Source organism: Lynx canadensis, chromosome B1 (assembly GCF_007474595.2).
Source record: "Lynx canadensis isolate LIC74 chromosome B1, mLynCan4.pri.v2, whole genome shotgun sequence".
Taxonomy (NCBI): Eukaryota; Metazoa; Chordata; class Mammalia; order Carnivora; family Felidae; genus Lynx; species Lynx canadensis.
The window spans coordinates 42,335,544-42,352,432 of record NC_044306.2 but is presented as its reverse complement, the minus strand read 5'-3'; the positions used below and the strand labels follow the sequence as shown (position 1 = coordinate 42,352,432).

Below are 16,889 nucleotides of genomic sequence, written 5' to 3'. Positions count from 1 at the left end.
GTCATTTTTTAAATTTTTTTTTACATTTATTTAAGTATGCTTGACTTCTTAATCATAGTGGCTTTAATTGTACATTTTGCTGTATGTCATACAGTGCCTAGCACCATTTAATGAATATATTAGCTATTCAATTTATTAAGTGACTCTATTATTAAATGTGAAGTGACATTATTCATTTTTGATACACATTTCTCCTCAGGAAAGCAGCACAAAAATTTTAATATTTGCTCTTAAAAAGTCAACTTTTCAAAGCTGCCAAACCTGACTGGAAGCTCTGTGGGGACACTAACATAACTGGTCATTATCTCCAGCGACTGCCCACACCCAGTTTTACTGGATGTTTCTGGTCTTTGCCCTCAGCTCATGGATTTTGTCTTTGGGTGACTATACTCTAGCTCTAGAGTGGGGTGTTTGGCTCTGGCCTCAACTAATCAGATCCGATCTCATCTATGGTATATTCAAGAATGATCCGATCTCATCTATGGTATATTCAAGAATGTGTATGACTCAATTAACGCCAGTGAGACACAAAGAGAGATTGACAGGGCGCCTCCAGAAAATGGAAACTTCTGCGTATGGAAGAAAAAGTATGTAACCTTGGCGGCCATCTTACAACCTTGATAGCAACCAGCCTTATCATATGACTGCTTGCTGCAGAAGGCAGAGCGGCGATAGAAAGAAACGGAGTCTGCAGTGACCTTAGTGGGTTGATGAATCAAACCAGCCTGAAGCTGGTTTTGCCTTCAGCTTTTCCAGTTGTATAAGGCAATATCCCCTTTTTATTATTTAAGTCACTTTGAGCCAGGTGTTCTGTGACATGGAACCAAAAGCATCCTGAGTGACACAGGTAAGGATCATGTTTGTCTTTTTCACTGCTGCATCTCCAAGGCCTAACACAGTTTCTAATGCAAAGTGGACAACTAAGATATATTGTTGAGTGAATAAGTAAACTTCAATTGTGCACTCTTGTTTTCCTAGAAGGCCAAATAATTACAGCACATTCAGAAATTATAGTGGTTTGTGAGAGAACACTGCTCATGCTGTCCAGGATACTAAGCTACACATTCATGTATTGAACCTCTACTGTATTCCAAGTGCTCTGTTAGTTTCTGGGGATATGGAGAGATTTTTAACAGGGAAGATGAAATGAATTAATGTTTGCTAACTCCCTGAAATTGTCCAGGCATTGTGCAGAGTGCATTCACATAGATTTTTTTTTCAATTAACCCTTACATAAGCCTATTGACATATATATATATATATATATATATATATATATATATATATATCCTTGTTATTATCTTTTTAAACCAACAAAATGATCTTGGGGTGATTAGGTGATTAGATCAAAGTCACCTAGCTAATATGCAGGGAAATTGATATTCATACCCAGGTTTTGCCCTTCTTCCCACACCACGGTCTGGTGCTGGTGCCCTTCCCAGCTGTTCCACCCCGGCCAGAGGCCTGGAGGGAATAGAGCCATAGCAGAAAAGTTGGAAGTTGCACAGTTTACCCTCTGCAGAGGGAACTCAGTAATTCATTGTTCCAAGGTCATCAAAGGAAAAATAGAAGCCTTTGCCTCAGAGAAATGATAATGTTTGTTACTCACAATGCTTTTTGTCTTGTTTTGAAACTTAATTGGAGCTAGTTTTTAGCTTCTGTGACTGCCAAATGACCAAGAGGTCAGTTGTCCTGCCGTGGGGTTTTTAGCCAATTCACGAAGGTTATTTTACTTGACAACGGTCCTGTTGTAGTGGGAAGGGTTGTCACATCTAATTCACATCCTGTTTTTGATCTCACTGCAGCAAATTTGGTTAAACTGTTCCCCTGCCCTCCATATTGTCCCTTCCCAGATTTTTCCTTTCATGGCCCCATGTTGATAGGCAGGGAGAGCTTGTCCTGGTCAAGCTGTTTCCTGCCTTTTTGGATCTTCCCCACCACCTGAATGTGCTCTTTGGCGTCCAGCAGCATGGAGTGTGCCAGACTCCACAGCAGCTGCGCAGCCAGCTGCTTGGGGATTGCAGGCAATATGGGTGAAGACCTTTATCAGTCCTAGCTTCCCAACCATCACCATCAAACACCCTCCCTTGTTCAACAAGACTATTACGTGCTGTGCTGCTCTACTTAGCAGTAGCTTTAATTTCTTCTCAGCAGCAGATGCCATTGTTCTGTGGCAGATAAATGTCTCGCAATGAGTCTCCGGGCAGCCCTGCTCTGGAGTGCAGAGGCACAGTAGCTTGGCGGTCCTGCTTGGGCGGGGGGCGGGTGGTAACAAGAGTTTGATGACTTCATTAGCACTCAGACACAACCACAGAGCCGGGGACCTTAGAAGTTACATGAAGACATGGGCAAAGGAAATGGATGAATGGGAGAGGAGATGGGAAGAAAGAAAAGAGGAAGGAGGAAGGAAAAGAAGGCTTGTGGCTTATTGAAGTGTAGGAAGAGTGTGACCCTGAAGAAAGTGTTATCTTGTCCTCTGTCTCAATGCCATCGCTCAGGGCCTTCTCACTCAGGTTTACTGGCCGAACCCATTACCTGGTCTATCCTTGGTCTATCTTCCTTAGAGTACACTAGTAATTGTTATGATTATAGCTGAAATCTGGAATTAGGCTTAATTTTGTGGGACCGTGTTCCAGGGATGAACCCAGGAATGCTTGACACCTTTTGTTCTGCACTTTCCTCCGTACCCTCACCAAGTTGACCCAGTTAATACGCACAGTTTTCTACCTCAGTTCTCTCTACTGTTTTCAGCTGCTTAATGGGACTGGAATCCTATTCAGATTCCCAGACAGTGGTGCCCACAGAACTGCAGAATTCCAAGGAATGCTCTTCATGTGAATTGGACTCCTTGAGGCTGTGTACACACAGACTATATGACCTTCTGTGACAGTCCTGTTGCCATATCCCAGCACCCTTATGCTGGGGGGAGTGTTTTATCTCTTAATCCTAGGTCTTGGCTAACCTCTCATCTCAACAAACCCTTATGTCGGCCTCATCTTATTCAAACAAGTGCCAGTTATACTGGGCACATCTAGGATATTGAGCTTGGACAGAATCATCAGGCAAAATCCTCTGATACTGCTGCTCCTCACACTGCAAGCTCCCATCAGGAACAGCTTTACACCGCAGCTGACTCGGTTCTCCTGATCTGGCCCACGTCCAGTCCCCAAGTCTCTCTTGCCCAACAGCTGGGCCCTTGGAAGTCACAGGGGGACTGGCAGCCCAGCCGCCTGTGCTGTTCTTCCCGCCGCCTGGCCCCACAGTGGGCAGAATGATCTTTCGAATCACAAACCTCCTCTGGCTGCTCCCCTGCTGAAAACCCTTCAGTGGCTTCCTATTGCCCTCAGAAGGAAAAACAGTCAAAGACATGAAATCAGAGAACATTTGAAAACTAACCAATTTTGATGATAAGTAGATGTTCTATCAAATAAAAATAACATATATCTGTCCAATTTAATTTAAAAAATAAGAAAGAAGATAAAAATATAGAACTATTTTAAAGTGCATTTACACGGATAATTTTTATATATAAATATATACATATATATACACATAGTTTGGTTTTTTTTAACGTTTATTTATTTTTGAGACAGAGAGAGACAGAGCATGAACAGGGGAGGGGCAGAGAGAGGGAGACACAGAATCTGAAACAGGCTCCAGGCTCTGAGCTGTCAGCACAAAGCCCGATGCGGGGCTCGAACTCACGGACCGTGAGATCATGACCTGAGCCGAAGTCGGACGCCCAACCTACTGAGCCACCCAGGCTCCCCTACACATAGTTTTTTATACATACATATAAATAGAGATTTTATATATATATAAAATTAAATTAAATTAAATTAATTAATTAATACTCAATTAAATTAAATTAAAAATCTTAATAAAATTTAACTATATTTAAGACTTTTATATGACTCAAGAACAGGAAGAAAATTAGAGTAGACTAAAAATATGACAGAAATTTTCCAAGTTTATGAAAGAACAACCTCTAGGAAAGATGCCAGTGGGCTTTACAAGAGAGTTATTTCAAATGTTTAAGGAATAGACAATCCCTCCCATCATCTGTTCCCATTTAAATTGTTCCTAAAGATTCAAAAGAAAGATTTTATTTTGTTTTTTATTTTTATTTTGTTTGTTTATTTATTTATTTTGAGAGAGAGAAAGAGAGAACGAGTGGGGAAGGGGCACAGAGAGAAGGAGAGAGAGATAATCCCAAGCAGGCTCTGAGCTGTCAGTGCAGAGCCCCGAGGCGGGGCTCAATCTCACATACTGTGAGATCATGACCTAAGCCAAAACCAAGAGTCAGACACTTAACCAACTGAGCCACCTAAGTGCCCTGATAAAAGAAGAAAAAAAAAAAAAGTTTAAATTTCATGTTAGTATGATTCTGACATTAAAATCTTGTTAAAATGTTTTAAAAATAAAACATTTAGGGGCGCCTGGGTGGCTTGGTCGGTTAAGCGTCCGCCTTCGGCTCAGGTCATGATCTCACGGTCCGTGAGTTCGAGCCCGGCGTCGGGCTCTGTGCTGACAGCTCAGAGCCTGGAGCCTGTTTCAGATTCCGTGTCTTCCTCTCTCTCTGACCCTCACCCGTTCATGCTCTGTCTCTCTCTGTCTCAAAAATAAATAAACGTTAAAAAATTTTTTTTTAAATAAAACATTTAAACCAGTGTTACTTATGAATATAGAAGCCAAATATACTAAGCAATAATAGTTTATTAAATTTATCAGTGTGTTAGACCATATTAACAAATCTAATCAATGATTAGAAGAATAATACACTTGTCAAGTTATATTTAATAGAAGACTACATGGTTAATTAAATATTAGAATACCTATAGACATAATTCATAATATTAGTAGATCAAAGGAAAAAGGATTCATTTGATAGAGTTCAAATTTTTTTTTCCAATTTTTTAAATAGTAAAACAGGAGTAGAGAAATAGGTCCTTAATATGATAAAAAAAAATCACAAAAGCATCTTACCTCATTGTAAGAATGTTAACGGTACTCTTCCTAAGTCAGACATAAAACCAGGAAAAGCTCCTCTTACTAGTACTATTATATTATTGTGATGATGATGATGATGATGATGATGGTGGTGGTGATGATGATGAACATTTTAGTCACTGTTATGAAAGTTTCAGTCACTGTAATAAGATAAATTAATTCTAGATTAAATAAAGGGAGAGCTATACAACAACGTATGTCAATTAGCAGGGACAAGAAAGGGAGAGAAGATATATCAGTTCTTTCAAAGAGTTTTCTAGATGGTTAAGAAAACAGGCACTTACATAATCTGGTAATAAGAACGTGATAAAACATTTTGGAAGGATAATTTGGTAAAGGGTATATCAAAAATCTTCAACATATATATAAAATTCTTGCATCTCACAGAAGCAAAGATGGATACATGCTTACTTAATGTAGTGTTTTCAGTCCTTATCCAGACAGAAAGAGAGATGATGGAGAGGTGTATGTGAAATATATATTACATAGATAGATGTTATCTAGAACAAGAGACAGCAACATGTGTGGCTCTGGGTAGTGGAACTGCTAAAGTAGGAATTTCAACAAGGTAAAATTCATGACTCATAAAAACATAAAATGAACACATGAACAACATTTTGTTCAATTTATGATGTAATGAGGGAACAAGTAAGATATTAAGACGGGTTCAAAGGATGTTTAAGAGGAATGTTTTAGATATTTATGGGCAATCTAACAAAAGAATGTAGGATATAATCACTGGACTCAATACAAAACTGGTTAATATTCTACAGCTCAATATGGTTAGTGGTGTTATTTTTCCTATGGGACAGAAATTATTTGGGAAAAAATCTACAAGTTAACTTGTGATTTCACTACGGCTGGGAATTTGAATCAACAGGAAACAGTGAGTTGAACAAAGCAACTTTCCCTTAATCTGTGCTGTCCAGTATGATAGTCACCAGTCACATGTGGCTTTTGAACATGTGAAATAAGCTACCCCAACTGAGATGTACTGTGAGTATAAAATACACGCCAATGTCAAAGACTTAGTACAATAAAGTGATATTAAACATCTCATGAATAATTTCTTATATGGATTTTGTATAAAATTTACAATATTTTGGACATACCGGATTAAATAAATTACATTATAAAAATTAATTTTACCTGTTTATTTTTAGGTTTTTATTTTATTTTATTTTTAATAATTTTTTTAACATTTATTTATTTTTGAGACAGAGAGAGATAGAGCATGAGTGGGGTAGGGGCAGAGAGAGAGAGAGGGAGACACAGAGTCTGAAGCAGACTCTAGGCTCTGAGCTGTCAGCACAGAGCCTGACACGGGACTCGAACCCAAGAACTGCGAGATCATGACCTGATGGAAGTTGGATGCTTAACTGACTGAGAGTCCAGGTACCCCTATTTTGTTTACTTTAATGACTATTTATTTTTAAGAGAGAGACAGCATGAGTAGGGGAGGGACAGAAGACACAGACAAAGACAGAATCTGAAATAAGCTCCAGGCTTTGAGCTGTCAGCACAGAGACTGATGCAGGGCTCGAACTCATGAAAGGCGATATCTTGACCTGAGATGAAATTGGATGCTTAACCAACTGAGCCACCCAGCGCCCCTATTTTTAGCTTTTTAATATGGCTATTAGAAATTGAAATTATATAGTGTTTTACACTATTATTTTTGGTTCTAGATAATCCTTGGGCAGGTCATTGCCCTCAAAGGATGTGCCACCCTATTTATGTCTCATTTCCAACTTTTGAATAATTTCTATTAGTAAAAAAAGTAGGTCATTTAATTTTTCTTCATTTTTTTGGTAGTTTTACAAAATATCTAAAAGAGAGAAACATTGATTTTATAATCTGAGAAAAGATTTTTTTTTTTACATCCCTCTGAATAGAAGGAATAGAACACCTAAGTCAGGTTAGGAAATAAAAAGCACCCAGAGCAGGATTTAGAATAGGGCTCTAATGGCATGTTCAGCTATGTGAGCTCTAAAGTCCTCCTGTGAGTTATTTTCACTAATGATTTTAAGCAGCCAAGCATCTCTTAAAGTCTATTTCAGAGAAAATGAGAGCAGCCCCAGGCGTAAGCTATGAAAGCCTAATCTGGATGAGAAGGCACCTCACTGTACATTTCTCTGAGTAACACACTTTCTCGAGTAGCTATCAAGCCAGATGACCCAGGACTAATCACACAGGTAAATCAGGTGCTGATGTGAGGCTGAGTTGCAGAGTTTGGCTAGTGGAGGAGCATGGGAGATCAAGATGTACTAAACCTAGTTCCTGGAGGGTTCCCATTGGAGGCTACCTGACTGTGGAAGATGGTCACAGCCTTACAGAGTATGAGATCCCAGGGATCCTCAGTGACTCAGGCTACTGTATGTTTAAACTGTCCGCTGGTCTCCATATGGCAGACCTCATAGATACTAATCAGTGTCAATGGCTAACTCCTAGTCCTAACATAGACTCTAAAGAGAAAGCTTTCATTTTGTTGGTGTTTTATAGTATCCTCCTATCTTTGTGTAAAAATTAGGGACAAAAAAGCCCAGGCACTGGGATTTGTGTTCTAATCTACTATTATGTCCCCCATGGCCAACAGAATAAACCCCTAAATATGTGATGATAATTGTTATACTTAAAAAAAAATATGTGATGATATTGTTATATTTAAAAAAAAGGTGGTTTGCCATCTTGAATCTAATACCTTACCAATAGTTTACCGAGCTATAAACATTTTCTTTTAAGAATATAAAATAAAAATCACTAATAGTATTTCTAATCCCTTGGGAGTGGGGAGGGAGTGTAATTCATATAGAAAAAATATAATTTATTATAAGACTAATATAGCAATTTGCTTTAAAAATAATATAAATAATGTCTTCCTCTTTTTTTCTTTTTTTTTTCTTTTTTTTTTCTTTTTTTTTTCTTTTTTTTTTTTTATGAAATTTATTGACAAATTGGTTTCCATACAACACCCAGTGCTCATCCCAAAAGGTGCCCTCCTCAATACCCATCACCCACCCTCCCCTCCCTCCCACCCCCCATCAACCCTCAGTTTGTTCTCAGTTTTTAACAGTCTCTTATGCTTTGGCTCTCTCCCACTCTAACCTCTTTTTTTTTTTTTCCTTCCCCTCCCCCATGGGTTCCTGTTAAGTTTCTCAGGATCCACATAAGAGTGAAACCATATGGTATCTGTCTTTCTCTGTATGGCTTATTTCACTTAGCATTACACTCTCCAGTTCCATCCACGTTGCTACAAAGGGCCATATTTCATTTTTTCTCATTGCCACGTAGTATTCCATTGTGTATATAAACCACAATTTCTTTATCCATTCATCAGTTGATGGACATTTAGGCTCTTTCCATAATTTGGCTATTGTTGAGAGTGCTGCTATGAACATTGGGGTACAAGTGCCCCTATGCATCAGTACTCCTGTATCCCTTGGATAAATTCCTAGCAGTGCTATTGCTGGGTCATAGGGTAGGTCTATTTTTAATTTTCTGAGGAACCTCCACACTGCTTTCCAGAGCGGCTGCACCAATTTGCATTCCCACCAACAGTGCAAGAGGGTTCCCGTTTCTCCACATCCTCTCCAGCATCTATAGTCTCCTGATTTGTTCATTTTGGCCACTCTGACTGGTGTGAGGTGATACCTGAGTGTGGTTTTGATTTGTATTTCCCTGATAAGGAGCGACGCTGAACATCTTTTCATGTGCCTGTTGGCCATCTGGATGTCTTCTTTAGAGAAGTGTCTATTCATGTTTTCTGCCCATTTCTTCACTGGGTTATTTGTTTTTCGGGTGTGGAGTTTGGTGAGCTCTTTATAGATTTTGGATACTAGCCCTTTGTCCGATATGTCATTTGCAAATATCTTTTCCCATTCCGTTGGTTGCCTTTTCGTTTTGTTGGTTGTTTCCTTTGCTGTGCAGAAGCTTTTTATCTTCATAAGGTCCCAGTAATTCCCTTTTGCTTTTAATTCCCTTGCCTTTGGGGATGTGTCGAGTAAGAGATTGCTACGGCTGAGGTCAGAGAGGTCTTTTCCTGCTTTCTCCTCTAAGGTTTTGATGGTTTCCTGTCTCACATTTAGGTCCTTTATCCATTTTGAGTTTATTTTTGTAAATGGTGTGAGAAAGTGGTCTAGTTTCAACCTTCTGCATGTTGCTGTCCAGTTCTCCCAGCACCATTTGTTAAAGAGGCTGTCTTTTTTCCATTGGATGTTCTTTCCTGCTTTGTCAAAGATGAGTTGGCCATACGTTTGTGGGTCTAGTTCTGGGGTTTCTATTCTATTCCATTGGTCTGTGTGTCTGTTTTTGTGCCAATACCATGCTGTCTTGATGATGACAGCTTTGTAGTAGAGGCTAAAGTCTGGGATTGTGATGCCTCCTGCTTTGGTCTTCTTCTTCAAAATTCCTTTGGCTATTCGGGGCCTTTTGTGGTTCCATATGAATTTTAGGATTGCTTGTTCTAATTTCGAGAAGAATGCTGGTGCAATTTTGATTGGGATTGCATTGAATGTGTAGATAGCTTTGGGTAGTATTGACATTTTGACAATATTTATTTTTCCAATCCATGAGCAGGGAATGTCTTTCCATTTCTTTAAGTCTTCTTCAATTACCTTCATAAGCTTTCTATAGTTTTCAGCATACAGATCCTTTACATCTTTGGTTAGATTTATTCCTAGGTATTTTATGCTTCTTGGTGCAATTGTGAATGGGATCATTTTCTTTATTTGTCTTTCTGTTGCTTCGTTGTTAGTGTATAAGAATGCAACTGATTTCTGGACATTGATTTTGTATCCTGCAACTTTGCTGAATTCATGTATCAGTTCTAGCAGACTTTTGGTGGAGTCTATCGGATTTTCCATGTATAATATCATGTCGTCTGCAAAAAGCGAAAGCTTGACTTCATCTTTGCCAATTTTGATGCCTTTGATTTCCTTTTGTTGTCTGATTGCTGATGCTAGAACTTCCAGCACTATGTTAAACAACAGCGGTGAGAGTGGGCATCCCTGTCGTGTTCCTGATCTCAGGGAAAAAGCTCTCAGTTTTTCCCCGTTGAGGATGATGTTAGCTGTGGGCTTTTCATAAATGGCTTTTATGATCTTTAAGTATGTTCCTTCTATCCCGACTTTCTCAAGGGTTTTTATTAAGAAAGGGTGCTGGATTTTGTCAAAGGCTTTTTCTGCATCGATTGACAGGATCATATGGTTCTTCTCTTTTTTTTTGTTAATGTGATGGATCACGTTGATTGATTTGCGAATGTTGAACCAGCCCTGCATCCCAGGAATGACTCCCACTTGATCATGGTGAATAATTCTTTTTATATGCTGTTGAATTCGATTTGCTAGTATCTTATTGAGAATTTTTGCATCCATATTCATCACGGATATTGGCCTGTAGTTCTCTTTTTTTACTGGGTCTCTGTCTGGTTTAGGAATCAAAGTAATACTGGCTTCATAGAATGAGTCTGGAAGTTTTCCTTCCCTTTCTATTTCTTGGAATAGCTTGAGAAGGATAGGTATTATCTCTGCTTTAAACGTCTGGTAGAACTCCCCTGGGAAGCCATCTGGTCCTGCACTCTTATTTGTTGGGAGATTTTTGATAACCGATTCAATTTCTTCGCTGGTTATGGGTCTGTTCAAGCTTTCTATTTCCTCCTGATTGAGTTTTGGAAGAGTGTGGGTGTTCAGGAATGTGTCCATTTCTTCCAGGTTGTCCAATTTGTTGGCATATAATTTTTCATAGTATTCCCTGATAATTGTTTGTATCTCTGAGGGATTGGTTGTAATAATTCCATTTTCATTCCTGATTTTATCTATTTGGGTCATCTCCCTTTTCTTTTTGAGAAGCCTGGCTAGAGGTTTGTCAATTTTGTTTATTTTTTCAAAAAACCAACTCTTGGTTTCGTTGATCTGCTCTACAGTTTTTTTAGATTCTATATTGTTTATTTCTGCTCTGATCTTTATTATTTCTCTTCTTCTGCTGGGTTTAGGCTGCCTTTGCTGTTCTGCTTCTATTTCCTTTAGGTGTGCTGTTAGATTTTGTATTTGGGATTTTTCTTGTTTCTTGAGATAGGCCTGGATTGCAATGTATTTCCCTCTCAGGACTGCCTTCGCTGCGTCCCAAAGCGTTTGGATTGTTGTATTTTCATTTTCGTTTGTTTCCATATATTTTTTGATTTCTTCTCTAATTGCCTGGTTGACCCACTCATTTGTTAGTAGGGTGTTCTTTAACCTCCACGCTTTTGGAGGTTTTCCAGACTTTTTCCTGTGGTTGATTTCAAGCTTCATAGCATTGTGGTCTGAAAGTATGCATGGTATAATTTCAATTCTTGTAAACTTATGAAGGGCTGTTTTGTGACCCAGTATATGATCTATCTTGGAGAATGTTCCATGTGCACTCGAGAAGAAAGTATATTCTGTTGCTTTGGGATGCAGAGTTCTAAATATATCTGTCAAGTCCATCTGATCCAATGTCTCATTCAGGGCCCTTGTTTCTTTATTGACCGTGTGTCTAGATGATCTATCCATTTCTGTAAGTGGGGTGTTAAAGTCCCCTGCAATTACCACATTCTTATCAATAAGGTTGCTTCTGTTTATGAGTAATTGTTTTATATACTTGGGGGCTCCGGTATTCGGCGCATAGACATTTATAATTGTTAGCTCTTCCTGATGGATAGACCCTGTAACTATTATATAATGTCCTTCTTCATCTCTTGTTACAGCCTTTAATTGAAAGTCTAGTTTGTCTGATATAAGTATGGCTACTCCAGCTTTCTTTTGGCTTCCAGTAGCATGATAAATAGTTCTCCATCCCCTCACTCTCAATCTAAAGGTGTCCTCAGGTTTAAAATGAGTCTCTTGTAGACAGCAAATAGATGGGTCTTGTTTTTTTATCCATTCTGATACCCTATGTCTTTTGGTTGGCGCATTTAATCCATTTACATTCAGTGTTATTATAGAAAGATACGGGTTTAGAGTCATTGTAATGTCTGTATGTTTTATGCTTGTAGTGATGTCTCTGGTACTTTGTCTCACAGGGTCCCCCTTAGGATCTCTTGTAGGGCTGGTTTAGTGGTGACAAATTCCTTCAGTTTTTGTTTGTTTGGGAAGACCTTTATCTCTCCTTCTATTCTAAATGACAGACTTGCTGGATAAAGGATTCTCGGCTGCATATTTTTGCTGTCTAGCACCCTGAAAATCTCGTGCCAATTCTTTCTGGCCTGCCAAGTTTCAAAAGAGAGATCAGTCACGAGTCTTATAGGTCTCCCTTTATATGTGAGGGCACGTTTACCCCTTGCTGCTTTCAGAATTTTCTCTTTATCCTTGTATTTTGCCAGTTTCACTATGATATGTCGTGCAGAAGATCGATTCAAGTTACGTCTGAAGGGAGTTCTCTGTGCCTCTTGGATTTCAATGCCTTTTTCCTTCCCCAGTTCAGGGAAGTTCTCAGCTATGATTTCTTCAAGTACCCCTTCAGCACCTTTCCCTCTCTCTTCCTCCTCTGGAATACCAATTATGTGTATATTATTTCTTTTTAGTGTATCACTTAGTTCTCTAATTTTCCCCTCATACTCCTGGATTTTTTTATCTCTCTTTTTCTCAGCTTCCTCTTTTTCCATAACTTTATCTTCTAGTTCACCTATTCTCTCCTCTGCCTCTTCCATCCGAGCTGTGGTGGTTTGCATTTTGTTTTGCATTTCCTTTAAAGCGTTTTTCAGCTCCTCGTGACTGTTCCTTAGTCCCTTGATCTCTGTAGCAAGAGATTCTCTGCTGTCCTGTATACTGTTTTCCAGCCCAGCGATTAATTTTATGACTATTATTCTAAATTCACTTTCTGTTATATTATTTAAGTCCTTTTTGATCAGCTCATTAGCTGTTGTTATTTCCTGGAGATTCTTCTGAGGGGAATTCTTCCGCTTGGTCATTTTGGATAGTCCCTGGTGTGGTGAGGACCTGCAGGGCACTTCCCCTGTGCTGTGGTGTATAACTGGAGTTGGTGGGCGGGGCCGCAGTCAGTCCTGATGTCTGCCCCCAGCCCACCGCTGGGGCCACAGTCAGACTGGTGTGTGCCTTCTCTTCCCCTCTCCTAGGGGCGGGATTCACTGTGGGGTGGCGTGGCCCGTCTGGGCTACTTGCACACTGCCAGGCTTGTGATGCTGGGGATCTGGCGTATTAGCTGGGGTGGGAAGGCAAGGTGCTCGGCGGGAGGGGGGGCAGGCTTAGCTCGCTTCTCCTTAGGTGATCCACTTCAGGAGGGGCCCTGTGGCAGCCGGAGGGAGTCAGATCCGCTGCCGGAGGTTTGGCTCCGCAGAAGCACAGAGTTGGGTGTTTGCGCGGAGCGAGCAATTTCCCTGGCCGGAACCGGTTCCCTTTGGGATTTTGGCTGGGGGATGGGCGGGGGAGATGGCGCTGGCGAGCGCCTTTGTTCCCCGCCAAACTGAGCTCTGTCGTCCGGGGGCTCCGCAGCTCACCCTCCCTTTGTCCTCCAGCCTTCCCGCTTTCCGAGCAGAGCTGTTAACTTATGACCTCCCAGATGCTAAGTCGCGTTTGCTGTCGGAACACAGTCCCTCAGGCCCCTCTGCTTTTGCAAGCCGGACTCGGGGGCTCTGCTTGGCTGGCGAGCCGCCCCTCCGCCCCGGCTCCCTCCCGCCAGTCCGTGGAGCGCGCACCGCCTCGCCGCCCTTCCTACCCTCTTCCGTGGGCCTCTCGTCTGCACTTGGGTCCGGTGACTCCGTTCTGCTAATCCTCTGGCGGTTTTCTGGGTTATTTAGGCAGGTGTAGGTGGAATCTAAGTGATCAGCAGGACGCGAGGTGAGCCCAGCGTCCTCCTACGCCGCCATCTTCCAATCCTTCCCCTCTTCCTCTTTTTTTAAAAAAAAGCGAATTTTTTTTCAGGTAGACATAATGGCAGAAGAGATTTGTCCATGTTTGTCTTCTCTTTGAATTTTGAACTTTAATCAATTGCCCAGAGTTTCAAGTTCACTTAGAAAATGTAGACCCGTTGAAGTTGAGACTGCTTCACTGGGGCTGATTCAATAAGCAAGCTAAAAGGAAAGTGTCCTTTATGTATATGCCTTTATTTTTAGGGACAAACAAAGCAGGTCAAGGAGCAGCTTCTGAATTGTATGAACTCTGCTTTGTGTAGACCAGTAGAACCTACTGTGCTTACCCCTATTTCTGGACATCCACTGGCATAATTCCATTTTCTAGAATGCTCCTCCATTTCCCCTAACCTCTTACCTAACCCTTGTCTTACAGTATTCTATTACAATAGTTCTCAAAATATGGTCCGAAAACTCTTATAATACCCATGATCATTTCAAAGCCATCTGGGAGGTCAAAACTATTTTTATAATAATGCTAAAATCTGGGTTGCCTGGGTAGCTCAGTCTGTTGAGGGTCCGACTTTGACTCTGGTCATGATCTCATGGTTCATGGGTTTGAGACCCGTGCTGGGCTCTGTGCTGACAGCACAGAGTCTGCTTTGGATTTTGTATCTCCCTCTGTCTCAGGCCCTCCCGGCTCACGCTGTCTCTCTTTCTGTTTCTCAAAAATAAATAAACATTAAATTTTTTTTTAAAAATGCTAAAATCTTATTTGCTTTTTGCACTGTGTTCACATTTGCACTGATGGTGGGAAAGCAATGGTGGGTAGAACTGGCTAGAGTTAATCAGTGCAGTGGTCTTGAACCATATCATTGCCATTGCATTTCTCAATGCTGTGCACTGTTTCACTTAATGAATGCCCTTAATGAAAGAGTAAAATTATTAATTTGACTAATTTTGACATTTAAGTACATTTATTTCTTTTTAATATTCTACATAAAGAAATAGGAAGTACATGAAAAGGTCTTCTGCAGGAGGAAAAGCACTTGTGCAATGAAGTTCTGGTACTACTACATCAAGATCCATTAGTCCATATAGGCTAGAATCCATTAATCTATATTCATAGTGTTACATTAAAATCCATTAGTCTGGGGGTGCCTAGGTGTCTCAGTCGGTTAAACGTCCAACTTAGGCTCAGGTCGTGATCTGACGGTTTTTGAGTTCAAGCCTGGAGTTGGGCTCTGTGCTAACAGCTCAGGGCCTAGAGCCTTATTCCGATTCTGTGTCTCCCTTTCTCTCTCTGCCCTTCCTCCATCCGTGCTCTGTCTCTCTCTATCAAAAATAAATAAATATTCAAAAAAATTTTTTTTAAATCCGTTAGTCTGCCTTGAATGGATCTTCACATGTTCTGGTTGTAGCAGCATGCATTGGTCACTTGGAAAATATTCATTCACTGAGTTATCCACGTCTTCCAAATGGTGACTCATTAAATTTGATATTTCACAAATTTAAGATACTATGACTTACAGAATTTTATAGGGGAAATAGCAAAAGAGAATATCCATAGTTATCTGAAAAGCATATTAAAATACTTCTGCCTTTCCAAGCTACATATTTATGTGAAGCCAAATTTTCTTCATGTACTTCAACCAAAATAAAATAGTATGACAGATTGAATGTTGAAGCACATATGAAAAGCCAGCTGTCTTTTATTGTTAGACACTAAACAGATCAGCAAAACATATAAATAAAGGTCTCAAGTTCCTCAATAACTTTTAAGACTGTAATGGAGTTCTGAGACCAAAAAGTTTGAAAAACTTGTCCATTCTGTCTCATCCTGGAGGCTTCTGTTCATCTCTAGTACACATAGTTCACTCTTCCTCTCGTATCTTCTAACATGATCCTCAAACTTTAATATACATGCAGATCACCTGGGGAAAGTGCCCAATAAAACACACATTCTGATGCATCTGGAGGGGGCCTGAGCTCCTGCATTTCTAACAGGCTCCCAGAATGTGTCAGTGTCTCTTATGCATGCAGCACCCCCCTTAAATAGCAAGAGTCTAACTCATACTAACCATGCCACTCACAATGAACCTCATCCCTTGCTGCTTTGTGGTATCAAAGTTGTACACTTCCAATATTATTATGATTATTACCATTGCTATTACTGTTTTTGCATATTTGATCAACTCAGTGCTGGACACTGTCCAAAGAACTTTACATGTATTATCTTATTTAACCCTTACAGCATTCTTAGGAGGTAGATTCTGTTAGTGTTTCTAATCCACAGTCAAGAAGACTGAGGATAAGTAATTTGCCAAGATCACAAACAAGGAGTAAGAGCCAGGATTTGGTGCCATGCCCATTTGACTCCAAGGCCAAGGCTACTAATCCCTTTGTTATGTCGACTTTTATATCATTTGAATTCTCATACCATAATTTGTTTTCATTTGTAAATGCCTTGTCTTGCTACTCAAATTATATCTTCCTTAAAACCCAGATGTTACCTCCCTGACCTCTACATTTTGCCCAGCACTCTTTGGAAATCTATGGCCCAATATATACCTTTGTGGAATAAATGAATGAACACTGTTACAAAGAAAACCAAACGGAGTCACTTCTGTTAAGACCCCACATCCGCAAACCCAGACTTAACACTTAACTGCAGTTTCAGTCCCCACAGGACTACAACCTTTAAGCAGCCAATCTGGAATTTCCTAGTCAGACTAGGAAATTAACCAACAGACCCCTTTCTTACCCCTTAGGAGGGCGGCCTTGCCTAAAATGATGCGTTCTTTGCTAATCAAACCCCTCTTCCCACTCCCTCTCTGCTTTTAAAAACCTTTCCTTTCCTGCAGCTCAGTGGAGCTTCTTCCTATTTGCTAAATGGGAGGCTGCCTAATTCATGAATCAATTAATAAAGCCAATTAGACCTTTGAAATTTAGTCGGTTGAATTTCTGTGGTTTAACAACATAAATGTTCACATAAGATAATAACAAGTGACACTGAAAACCCAAAGTTGTTGTTCTTCACACACCTTTCAGTAAGACA

At 40.1% G+C, this 16,889-nt stretch overlaps 1 long non-coding RNA gene across 4 annotated transcripts in view; it reads right to left on the bottom strand.

The window, feature by feature from the left end:
- Positions 1-467: 467 nt before the first annotated feature.
- The window catches only part of LOC115511980, a 105,400-nt gene continuing 88,978 nt past the window's right edge, over positions 468-16,889 (bottom strand). For all 4 annotated transcript variants that reach the window (XR_003968253.1, XR_003968251.1, XR_003968252.1 and 1 more), the window contains 2 exons: positions 4,987-5,150; positions 468-3,334 (listed from right to left, as the gene is read on the bottom strand). This is a non-coding gene — a long non-coding RNA (uncharacterized LOC115511980). The remainder of the gene's footprint in view (positions 3,335-4,986; positions 5,151-16,889) is intronic.